Genomic DNA, 12,688 nt, shown 5'->3' on the forward strand with positions numbered 1-12,688 from the left:
GTAAGCAAGCTTCACCTCATCCTGCGAGCCACCGCGCCCGTGGGCGGGGAGACGGCGTACTAAGCAAGCTTCTCCTCGTTCTGTGAGTTGACGGGACACATCAAAAGTACTCCAGTGTATAGAGCCTTGCCTCTAAGGTAGGCCCCACATGGTTTGCCTCTTTTTTAACATAACGCGTCAAGTCGCAATTTGTTTGTTCACCCGTGTAGACGATCCTCCCTCCATCTAGTGGACAACCAGTACACGTGTCAAGTTACCACGTGGGCTGCCTTTTCGTACAAAAATGAGCTCCACCGTGTACCCGCGCGGGTGTGGTTGGGAAAGAGACGGGAGTACGTGCGCCGTGCGTGCACCTCTTCTCTTCGTGCACGTCCCCCACCTACGTGGGTGTGTGTGAGAGGGACTATAGAGATACAAACCTACACATAATGCGCCGTCCATCCCCATGCCTCCGCCTAGTCCGACCACCAGTCACCACCACGCCCCACTCCTCCTCACCTTATCTCTCATCTTTCTCCCTCCATTTTTATATACAAGGCCACTATCAAAATTACAATTTGCAGATATACAAGGCCACTAATAGTAATCGATGCAATATTAATGGTGTTTGCCTCGTAGTACTACTAGCAAAGGAGGACATTAATTATCCCTTGCATGCATGCGGGAGTGTGAGCATTGGCTTGATGTGCATGAAAGAGAAGAATACACATTAATTTACACGGCAAACAAGGAAACAAGGTGGCTTGCAACATTGAGTTAGAAGACATTAATTTTTGCCTTGGTACCTGTAATATGGGTTTGTGGCCTTGTATACAAAAATGGAGGCCGATAAATTCTCGAGATACCATTTATCCGATAAAATTCGCGAGCAATCATTAGTTTTTAAAAAATGGGATTACTCCTACATGGGTCAATCACAACTGGTGTTTTGTAAAAAAATGCATCTTGATGTTCCGTGCAATGCACGGGCATCTTGCTAGTCCATGAAAACAACACATGGCAAAATTCCACGGTGAACGAGGGATTTGAATCTGTTGGGAGGGGCTGTTTGCATCTTGCCCGGGGTAGCCAAAATATTGGCGACCCTTTTGTCCACCGATGCCTTTGCCGCCGATGAATGCGGAATGGCTCGGGTTCTCATGCATCCTCCAGCGCACACGTTAGAGATGAGCTCGCACGAGCTATGTTCTTTTTGTCCCACCACGCCGCCCGAGCCGCCCGCAGACTGATCGGCGACCCGCAAATTACGCCATCCAACCGTAGCCGCACACATTATGACAGCAAGTCAACCAACCGGACGAAATTCACGCAAACACGGTGATATTTCATATAAACAAACGACGGAAATCATATAAGATACCGGATTTTCATACAAACATGAAGGATTTCATTACATTCAAATGAACTACGCGGTGCTAGTTCTAGACAACACAGGTATATAATACCTGGCCTAAATGGTCGCCCGCCGATCGATTTGTGTTCCTCATGTCCGGCAGCACGATCACCAGACTGCCGGGAGCCCCGGAGGTATATCCGGGGTCGATGAAGGTCCTCGCAACAAAAGGACCCAAGCGACGGCGGCCTCCCGTGTTCTACTTCTCCTCGATGATGGCGGCGGACGCGGAGGCGCTGGCCACCGGCTCGTCGCTCTTTGCGCACCCGGCTTCTGTCGCTGCTTGCATGGTGCGGCTGCCGGCATGGGAGTCTTGGCCACAGCAATGGGAGACGCGGTACGAGGTGGCGGCGTGGACGACAGCAACGACGCCCGTGCGCCGCTCCTCGCCGAGCTGGCCTGGAGCGGCGAGTTGCTGAACCGCGCGCCAGCTTGGGGCGGCAACTGGCTCCGTCGGGCGAGGGGAGGGAGGTGGATCAGCGAGCTGCATAGCTCATATCCGGCAGGCTCGGCGGGCCACCCAGGCAGCTTGGATGCGGAATAACTACTCTTCGTAAGCCATTGTAAGAGTGGACAAAATGGTGAAGGAGGAGATAGGGGAGCGGTGGAGGTGTGCGATTATTGGTCGGCGTTTTGCCTCGTTTAAATAGGAGATTAAATAGACGGCGGACGGGAGGAGCTCGGCCGGTGTTGCGTTTAATGTCGGCCCGGTCATGAACGGACGTGTGTCCAGAGTGGGTTTCTCGGCTTCCACACGGGAAGGTTTCATGGAGGCGTTTGAATGCGGCAAGGAGGCGTGTTCAGTCGGGTGTGCAGCGAGTGGCGCCCTCGACTCTGACATAGGACAGTGCGCCGTTCTTCCACTGACGTGTGGGCTCTTTGGGTACATTGCCTGCATGTCAGTGAGCCAACGCAGGCAGCACACAGCAGAGGAACCTTTGGTGGGCCAGGGCGGTTAGAAGCGGGCATTTCATAAACCGATGATTGTTCATTGAGTGTGACGTCATCCTTTTCATGTAGATAAGCCTACTATGTTGATAGCCCGTTCGATACGTTGTGATTCATAAAGACCGCTACAAACATCAATGTTCTGCTTATCACAAATAAGATTGACTAATACCCGTAACAATCCATGTCCTAACAAAGGGTGCATGCACGTATAGGTTGAGAGTGTGTCTTGCATCGTGTGCTGTGTGCATGCAGGCGTGCGAGTGTTGCGTGCGTGCAAGGGTACGTTTCAGTGTTGCAAGCATGTGTGCGTACGTGCGTGTGTTCGTGAGTGCATGTGTACGCGTCAGTGTTGCACGCCTGCATGCGTGCGTGTGTATGTGTCAGTGTTGCACGCCTGCATGCGTGCGTGTCTTGCGTGCGTGCATGTGTACGTGTGGGGTGAGGCTACACGTCAGTCGACTGACTTTTTCATCTCTGGTCACTAGATTTTCCAGTCGTTGGATACGAAATCAAAGGCCTGCAGTTTATCACCAAACTCCACCCCCGTGAGCCGCCAGCCACCACCGGCCAAACCGCCGGCCCCCGCCGCCCGCGGCCGGCCCGCGCCGCCACGCCGCCCCGCCCGCCCTGAAACCACTCCTCACCGTCGGTCCGCCGACGCACCGCCCATCCCTCTAGGCCCCCCCCGCCGCGCCGAGCTGTTTCTCCGGCGATCCCCACCCCACCGCCCAATCAACGCCCCCCACCGCCGGTGACTGCCAACCAGAGGTCTCACAACTTCGAGTACCCACCGACCACTAATTTATTACCATTTCTGTCCTTCATATACGCGCTGACGAGTAGGCCCTATGGTAATGTGCACTGCTGAATGTGGACCGTTTGACTGGTCAATTGATTGTGTCATCAACAAATTACGGAGCTGTATGCTGAGCCAGTGACCGTATGATCACCCTAAAATGTATTTTATTAACACAGTACATACTCAAACTACCATTTCTTTCTTTCATATACGGTCTGATGGGTGGGCCCCATGGTTACGCGCCCCGATGGTGCAACACTAGTTGCGCCACGTGGAACGTTTGACTGGTCAATAGATTGTGTTATCAACAAAATACGGAGTCGTACGGGTGAGCCAGTGACCGTATAATCATGACATGTATTTTTTTAACACGGTACAGACGCAAGGGCTCATATATACGCGCAAACACTCACCGCTATAAGCGCACACACGCAGACCCTACCCCTATGAGCACCTTCGAGAGAGTGGGCCAGCATATGATCTTGAGATTTTACGAAGTCACCATAGGTGCCTCGTAGTCGAGTGGAACGTCTCCTCCCACTGAATGCACATCGCCGGAAAATACTGAAATTAACCCAGGATAAATGCGAGCACCAGGACTTTCACCCTGGTGGGCTCGAGAAACCACTGTCCTCCTAACCATCCAACCACATGTTGGTTAGCACGACAAAATGTATGTGGTGACCGTGATGAGCTTAGTCTGAAGTCCAGTGACCATATCGTGCTTTCGCTTCAAATACAATGACCGTAAGTGTCGTCAACAAAATACAGAGCACGCATCAAATGCAAAGTCCGTCGATGCCATCAAGAAAATATGAAGACGTATCGTGAGCTAGATACCGTATGATCACCACGAGAATGTATACGGTGACCGTAATGAGCATATTCTGAACTCCAGTGACCATATAGTGCTTTAGCTTGAAATACAGTGACCGTCATGCGTGAATGTGTCGTGGGCATGCATACTTTTAGAGGGCCGAGAGATAGTTTGTGTGTGTACGTGAAAGTGGTGTAGAAAGAGGGGATGTCCGGTGGAGACAAGGAGAGATATGCCCTTCGTTTCTCTTTCCCGTGACTAATATTTTAGGAGAATATATAAACATTCACAATGCAGAACAAATATTTTTGGATGCACCATGCAATTAACTTTCATGTATAACATTGTACTATTGTATATGCTTATTTTCTTAGTGGCTGATTGCGTGTGTGGTGTGGTGGGCACATCATTTCTAGTTGTGGTGGGTCAACATGAGGACTCATGGGTCGGTTCCATCCTGCGCCACATAGGTTGGATCGAGACACGTTATATGAAGACCCATGTGGAGGACTTGGCGTACAACACGAAGCTAGCTACCAGAGTCGCGGAGGACTCTATCCCCACTGGTGATAAGCCGACTATATATGATTTGTAACCCTAGGCCCCCAGTATGTTATAGAAGCTTGGGGGCTAGTTCGTCGATAGTATACACACACGCACAATGCCTGGTATTCACGTGTACTTTGTACACACCCCTATCACTAATATACAGTACCAGGAGTAGGCTTTTTCCTCAACTGCAAGGGTCCGAACTAGGGTAAAACTTTGCCTCGTATTACCATCCAGCCTAACAGTCAGGGATATCCTACCGAATGATATGAAGGAATCATATCTGCCAACTACTAAGAGAGAGGTGTGTCTGGGGGGGCAATGTGTGCGAGAGAGGCCTAAAGATAATGTGCGTGCGGGAGACACGTAGGCACATATATGTGCGTATAGAGGGCTAGTAGAGACCTTGCGTGTGTATATATGCATGTGAGAGAAATAGTGTTTTCCAACTGAGATTAGTGAAAAGAGTGGTACATGGTAGTCAGAAAGAGAGAGAGAGAGAGATACAGAGAGAGCATGTGCGTGAGACTCCCCAACACCCCGAGAGAGATTGTGAGCATGTGTGAAAGAGAAATGCCGATGCATATAAAGTGTGTGCACTTATGCGGTAGATAGAGAGATATATAGTGCGTTTGTGAGAACGGGTCGAGGCATAGTGCATCTACGTGTAAAAGGCGGTTCTACGCATTAAATTAAAATATAAATGGCATTCTTATTTTTGGATGAGATCATGAATTTTGCAAATTGCGTATGGACGAAAATCGGTCTATCAGACACCCATACTCTATTGAATTCTAGCATGTGCATGTGTTTATTTCATATTATCGATCCATAGAGTGAGAGCGGTTTGAAATACAGGCAATGGATGCTTTTGCAATTCATATATAAACATTAATTAGTGCAGTCCATGTTGTTAGTGTGAAGCACTTTATACATTTGTCACTTGCATGGATACATTCCAAATTGCTAGCTACGAAATAGAATACATGTCGAATTCAACATAAAGGGGGTTTCGAAGATTCGAATTCATAGGAAGTGCATTCATCTATTTGAACCCGAGATAATGGCATTTGTAAATCAGATGTAAAAGGGGGCATCAACCTTTGTTGTGCGTTTGAACATGCTATATATATTCATACGCATGTCTAACTTCTTTTTTTGCAACCAAGGAGATTATATCTGGAACCATGCATGAACTGAGGTAAGTTGCATATTTTTTAATATATACTCATGTACAATGTATATTCAAATGTACCACTTCCATTCCAAAATAATCGTAGCTTTAAGATTTTCAAGAGTAAAGATTTGTGAAGTTTGACAAATCTTGAATGTTCAATTCAAGAGAACCGAAAACGTTAATGCTTCTGCTCCCAAATATTGAACGAAGCGCCAAATAGTCCTCTGGTCACCCGAAACCGCGCGAGACTAATGTTTGGTGGTAGGAAATTACTGTCCTGACTCTGGCCCATGTAGCCTATCGGCCCGATGTCCAAAGGTCTAAACCAGGGTAGGTTTTTAACTTCACCAAGACGCCAGTCTCAACCGCCTCCGAGAAGCATTCATACGCCATGGGCGCCTAAACACCCATGCGCTCGGCCGAAATCTATCCCGCCCACATTTGGGACACCTGAGATTACCGTCCTACCCCGAACCCGCAATATGTCCAAAATTTTAGATGGGGGCAAAGTTTGTAACTTTCCCCAAATTTTAAACAAGCGCGTCCCAAACCGAAACATTGTTCCCCCCTAGTTCCCCGCCTCCCTCCGTTTCCCCATTCATACTCCATGGGCGCCAAAATGCCCTCTCCACCAACCGCGAAACCCCAGCCTCCTCCGTCCTCCACCCCATAGCGCCCAATCCACCGCCGCCCAACTCCATCACGCCGGAGTCGGTACCCCGTCGTCGTCGTCCAACGCAACCGCAACCGCAACCGCAACTCCCTCAAGGACTTAGTAGCTGAAGCCGAGGTAGAGCTGCCTCCACGACACCGACACCGACGTGCGCCGTGCCAGAACCACTCCGACCACGCCGTCCTGCGCCTCACTGCTGCCGCTCCACTGTCGCAACCGTCCACCGCACCGGAGCTGTTCCCGCTACGCCGTCGTTCGCCGCCTCGGATCTGCTTCCCCGCTGCCGACAGACGGCCATCACACCACACTCAACAACTTGCCATGGGTTCGTCCAAGGCTGCACCGTCCTCCACAACTTCTCGTTTCCAGCGAACCACAAGAAGATCGTTGGAAAAACAGAAGGAGGACACAGCACTGCCAGCAGAAAGAGGTACTCCTCTTCCCTTATTCGTGCAAACCTTACGTCTCTGCTCACACCATATTCATCCCACGAAAGAAACTAGTTGAGCGCTTCTTACTTCATCTTCTTCGTGATACTAAATGCACAAGGTTTCCTCCCTTTACTATTTCACCTTTGCTAGAGGTCAGTAGCCCGCCTGGATTTCAATTCAAGGTCAGTCGAACCGCAATTAAAAGAAGCAGCACCCGCTTAGGCGCACGCAGCACCTAGTCCGCCTGTTCGTCGGGGAAGCGGCGCATCGGTGTCTATCATAGGGGTGTGGGGCACAGGAGCTGCTTGCACCCGATCTGGATGTCAGCGGGGCTTGAATGGATTGCTGGGGGGCGGTGCCAAGCACGGCGGTGCGGTAAGGTCGAGGAGAGGGCGCAGGCAGGGGACTGGGCCGGTGGTCGCTGCCGTTTCGAGGAAGATCGTCAACACTGACTGGCTGGAGGTAGATGAAGGCGATCTGCCCGTTCTTTGTACATCGGACGGTACAGAAAAAATGGACTAACCTATTTGTTTTCGGTCGAATGTTATTTTCATAGAATCCTGTAGTAATTTAGTGTGCCATGCATGTTGTAGAGCTATCATATGTTTCCCGTCATTTATTTCTCACCGACCTGCTATCTGCTACCTTTACACTGTACTAATTGTGCACACACTTCACCCATACTCACACTATTGTTCTTTTATGCATGGGTATTTCAGACTCTGACGTAGTGTTGATGAATGCTGAAAAGAAAAGACAGAAGTCGCTCCAGTGTAATTCGAAGATAAGCACTGAGCGTTTCAGCGCTCTAAAGGATGCAGTGTCAGCAGTTGGAGACAGTAAACGTAGCTCTGCAGTTGATGATCTCAATTGCCACACACAACCATCCCATGTGCTTGCTTTAACTTCGCGCTGTCAAATGTGGTTGCATGTTGCATATGGTGTGTACCTTGTATTGCTTCCAATTTGGTTAAATTGCATCTGCTTACTTTACACATTATACCTTTGATAATGACATGCCTTCCTGTTTTTGATACATACTACATATGTCTATTAACCATGTCCGTACATCAAACTAATGCTCTTTTGTATCCCTCGTCAATCACTTATGATGAGACAGTCACCCGGGTGGGTTACTGTGAGACGCCATACTCGTTTAAAGAGTGTAGTGTCATCCTCCCCACATGATTCTCAAGAAACAACAGGGCTAAATGAAGATATTCAACGTAGCTCTCTAGTTGATGACCGAAATTCCCCCACACCACCATCACAGGTGCTTGCTCTAACTTCGCAGTGTGATATGTGGTTGCATGTTGCATACGGTGTCTAGCTTGTAATGCTTCTAATTAGGGTAAATTGCATCTGCTTCGTTTACACATTATACCTGTGAATATGACATGCCTTCCTATTTTTGGTACACACTACATCTATGTGTTAACCTTGTTCTTACATGAAACTACCTCTCTTCTATATCCTGCATCAATCACTTACGATGAGTCACCTTTAGTCGTTGCATATTGCATATTATTTCTAGCCTGTTGCCATGTATTGCTTCTAATTTGGTCAAATACATTTGTTAGGGCACCCTTTTAATTTGGAAGAGTGATATTGGTTTCATCTTTCATATGGTTTCTGGCTTGCATTGATTCTAACAAGTTTAAGCACCTTGTGCTTACACTACAAAAAAAAGACACATCCGTGACATCTTGGGCCGAACGAAAAAAAATTCTGTCATACATATGACACTTCTATGACGATAATTGTGACAAAACCCGGTATCATCATAGATGTGGTGGGCTCCTACTTCTATGACAAAAAATCATGACAGAAAATGGGCTTTTCGTCCTGGGCGGGCCGGAGACGCAGCTGCATGACATTCTTTGGGCCGTCCATGACGGAAAAAACCGTGGTAGAAGCAAGGGCGAGGAAAATTTCGGGGAGTTCCCGGTTACGGTGGGAGGTCGGGGGCCGAGCGATGCGCGTTTCTCTCGTACACGTACGCACGCGTGTGCGAGGCATTGGCTCTAACTGAACCCGAGCGAGGCGTTGGGCTCTAACTGAACCCGAGCGATTGCACTGCAGGCTACGCGTTACTGAACCCGAGCGATCGATCGATGGCTGTTAACTGAACCCGATCGAGCGATTCCTTCGCTACTGCTGCTAACTGAAGCTGATCGATGCTGCCTCTGGGATGAACAGTGAGTGTTGCGGGGGGGGGGGGTTGGATGAACAGTGAGCGGTGGCGTTGCCTCTGGATGAACAGGACCCCGTGGTGTGGTGGAGGGCTGGATGAACAGTAGACGGTGGAGGGGTGCCCGTGGAGGGGTGGTTGAACAGTAGCCGGTGGAGTAGCGTGCGGTGGAGGCTGGATGAACAGGAGCCCGTGGAGGCTGGAGGAGGTCGACGGTAGCCCGTGGAGGCTGGAGGAGGTCGACGGTGGAGATGAGCAGTATCCCGTGGTGTCCCGTTTTGCGGTACGCCACACCCCTCCCTATGAACAGGACCCCCGTTTCGACCGTAGGAGGTCCGTTTCGTCCGTTTTGCGGTACGCCACACCCCTCCCGATCAACAGGACCCCCGTTTCGACCGTAGGAGGTCCGTTTCGTCCGTTTTGCGGTACGCCACACCCCTCCCGATCAACAGGACCCCCGTTTCGACCATAGGAGGTCCGTTTCCTCCGTTTTGCGGTACGCCACACCCCTCCCGATCAACAGGACCCCGTTCCGAACGTAGGAGGTCCGTTTCCTCCGTTGTGCGGTATGCCAGACCTCGTTTCCATCGCCTGTTCCGTCCAAGCCCTCCCGATGAACACGACCACGCATTCCGTTCCGACCCAGCCGGTTGGCTCCCACGCGTTCCGTTGCCTCCCGATGAACACGACGCATTCCGTTGCCACCCCATGAACACGACGCATTCCGTTGCCTCCCCATGAACACGACGACGACGTTGTTTCTCCGTTCCGACCCAGCCATATCAACGAGCCCTCGCCGTACGTATGCGCGAGTAGGCGTTCGAGACCCCGCCCGTATGTACACATACGTGGCCGTATTTTCTTTCTTGCACCCTGGCCGCTGTACGTACGTGTACATGCTACGTGCGCACCTCTACTACGACACGTGCGCGCCTCTACATCCACCAGTATATATGTACGTACACGTTCGCGACCAGAATGACAACGCTACGTACGCTTCGACCAGGTGGGTCCCGACTGTCACGCACTTCCTTGCCTGCGAAGATGTAGCTGGTGGGTCCCACCAGTCAGGGGGGCGAATCGTTTTTTTTTTGCCCGGACACACTTCCTTGCGTGCGAAGATGTAGCTGGTGGGTCCCAGCAGTCAGGGGGAAATGTTTTTTTCGCGAAATACAGTGGCCCGTGCGGTGGGTCCCAGCTGTCAGGTGGAGGAATCATTATTTTCCGCGTAATAAGGAGGCACTTCCTTGCCGCGGTCGTGGACCCAGCTGTCAGCCTCTCCACGTACAGTCCACGTCCGATGGAAGTCGTTCCTTGACCACGTTGACCACGCCGTGCCGAGAGCACCAGGGCGGTGGACGACGGCGAGGCCTAAGAAGGGGACGACGGGGAGCCGGGGAAGACGCGGCAGTGGAAGCCCGCGCTGAGAGGAGTACGAGGGTTCACTGGTTCGGCTGCGGTGTGAGGCTGCCGTCGCCGCAGGGCCTGGCCAGCGGTGGGAATAGTAGGGGGCGGTGAGGCCTCCGCGGCAGCACAGCCGGCCACGGGAGGCAGGAGCATGCGGCACGACCGGCGCTGCTTTGGGCGGCAGGAGCAAGAAGACCAGAGGTTGAAGAAGCACTACGGTCGTTGGATGGACATCATACGGTCACTGGAGCTAGAATCGTTCATATTGACTAAAGTTGACAAAGGCCCCCGTCCCAGTCAACTTAGTAGGCCCACAAGTCAGCCTCCCACCATGGTGGGTCCCAGCTAGCAGGGGGAGTATTCATTTTTTTTGTGCGTAATAAGGAGGCACTTCCTTGCGTCCGAAGATATAGCTGGTGGGTCCGAGCTGTCAGCGGCGGTAACCTTTTTTTCGCGAAATACAGAGGCCCTTTTGGTGGGTCCCTGATGTCAGGTGGAGGAATCATTATTTTGCGCGTAATAAGGAGGCATTTTCCTTGCGTGCGGCCGTGGACCCGGCTGTCGGCCTCTCCACGTACAGTCCACTTCAGATGCATGTCGGTCGTTGACCACGTTGACCAGGCCGCGCCGAGAGCACCAGGGCGGTGGACGACGGCGAGGCCTAGGAAGGGAACGACACGGAGGCAGGGAAGACTCGGCAGTTGTTTCCCACACGGAGGGGAGTACAACTGTACGAGGGTTTACTGGTTCGTCTGCCATCGCCGGAGAATAACAGCAGGTGTGGGTGAGTAGAGGGATGGCTAGGCCAGCGATGGGAGTACGGTGGGGTGGTGAGGCCTACGCGGTAGCAGAGCCGGCCGTGGGGAGGAGGGAGCAGGCAGTCCCGCCGGCGCTTGTTTGAGCGGCTGGAGCAGGAAGAGCAGAGATTGAAGAAGCACGACGGCCGTTGGATGGCCATCCAACAGTCACTGCTTGTGCGTCAACCTTTTTTTAGGAAAGCCTCAAATCTGTGGAAAACAGCATACATCCCATCTGGCATTATTTCTAATAATTTACATCCCATTTGCTAATTATTAAGGTTTTTTTGGAGCCCATATTCTTTTTGTTAGCATTACAGCCCATATTGTGGCCACGGTTAAAAAATTATACGAAATTTTGCATATTTCGGTGCGGTCCGAACTGTTTTTAATCCCGAAATTTCGACTCACATTCAAACTGATTTAAAAAATAAATGTATATCAATATAAAATCCAACAAATTCTCCACGCATAAAAATTAATGTAATTTAAAATCTTGAAATGAAAAAAAAAATATTTGAAACTAATTGCCGGTTTGATGTGTTTTAAAAATGTACAGCCCATTTCTCATTACTGATGGGCCATTTTCTCGGCCAGCCGAATGAAAGCTCTCCTCGTCTTGAAAGATTTGTAGCCTAATAGGCCTGACAAAGCGACTTACTTGGCAAATCACAAAAAACTGGGCTGTGACCATGGACCCAGCTGTCAGCCTCTCCACGTACAGTACTCTTCCGATGGAAGTCGTTCCTTGACCACGTTGACCACGCCGCGCGGAGAGCACCATGGCGGGGACGACGGCGAGGCCTAGGAAGGGGACAACACGGAGCCGGGGAAGACGCGACAATGGAAACCCGCGCGGAGAGGAGTACGAGGGTTCACTGGTTCGGCTGCGGTGTGAGGCTGCCGTCGCCGCAGGGGCTGGCCAGCGGTGGGAATAGCAGGGGGCGGTGAGGCCTCCGCGGCAGCACAGCCGGCCACGGGAGGCAGGAGCATGCGGCACGACCGGCGCTGCTTTGGGCGGCTGGAGCAAGAAGACCAGGGGTTGAAGAAGCACTACGACCGTTGGATGGACATCGTACGGTCACTTGAGCTAGAATCGTTCATATTGACTAAAGTTGTCAAAGGCCCCCGTCCCAGTCAACTTAGTAGGCCCACAAGTCAGCCTCCCACCATGGTGGGTCCCAGCTAGCAGGGGGAGTATTCATTTTTTTGTGCGTAATAAGGAGGCACTTCCTTGCGTGCGAAGATATAGCTGGTGGGTCCGAGCTGTCAGCGGCGGTAACCTTTTTTTCACAAAATACAGAGGCCCTTTCGGTGGGTCCCTGATGTCAGGTGGAGGAATCATTATTTTGCGCGTAATAAGGAGGCATTTCCTTGCGTGCGGCCATGGACCCAGCTGTCGGCCTCTCCACGTACAGTCCACTTTAGATGCATGTCGGTCGTTGACCACGTTGACCAGGCCGCGCCGAGAGCACCAGGGCGGTGGACGATGGCGAGGCCTAG

This window comes from Aegilops tauschii, chromosome 4, assembly GCF_002575655.3.
Source record: "Aegilops tauschii subsp. strangulata cultivar AL8/78 chromosome 4, Aet v6.0, whole genome shotgun sequence".
Lineage (NCBI taxonomy): Eukaryota > Viridiplantae > Streptophyta > Magnoliopsida > Poales > Poaceae > Aegilops > Aegilops tauschii.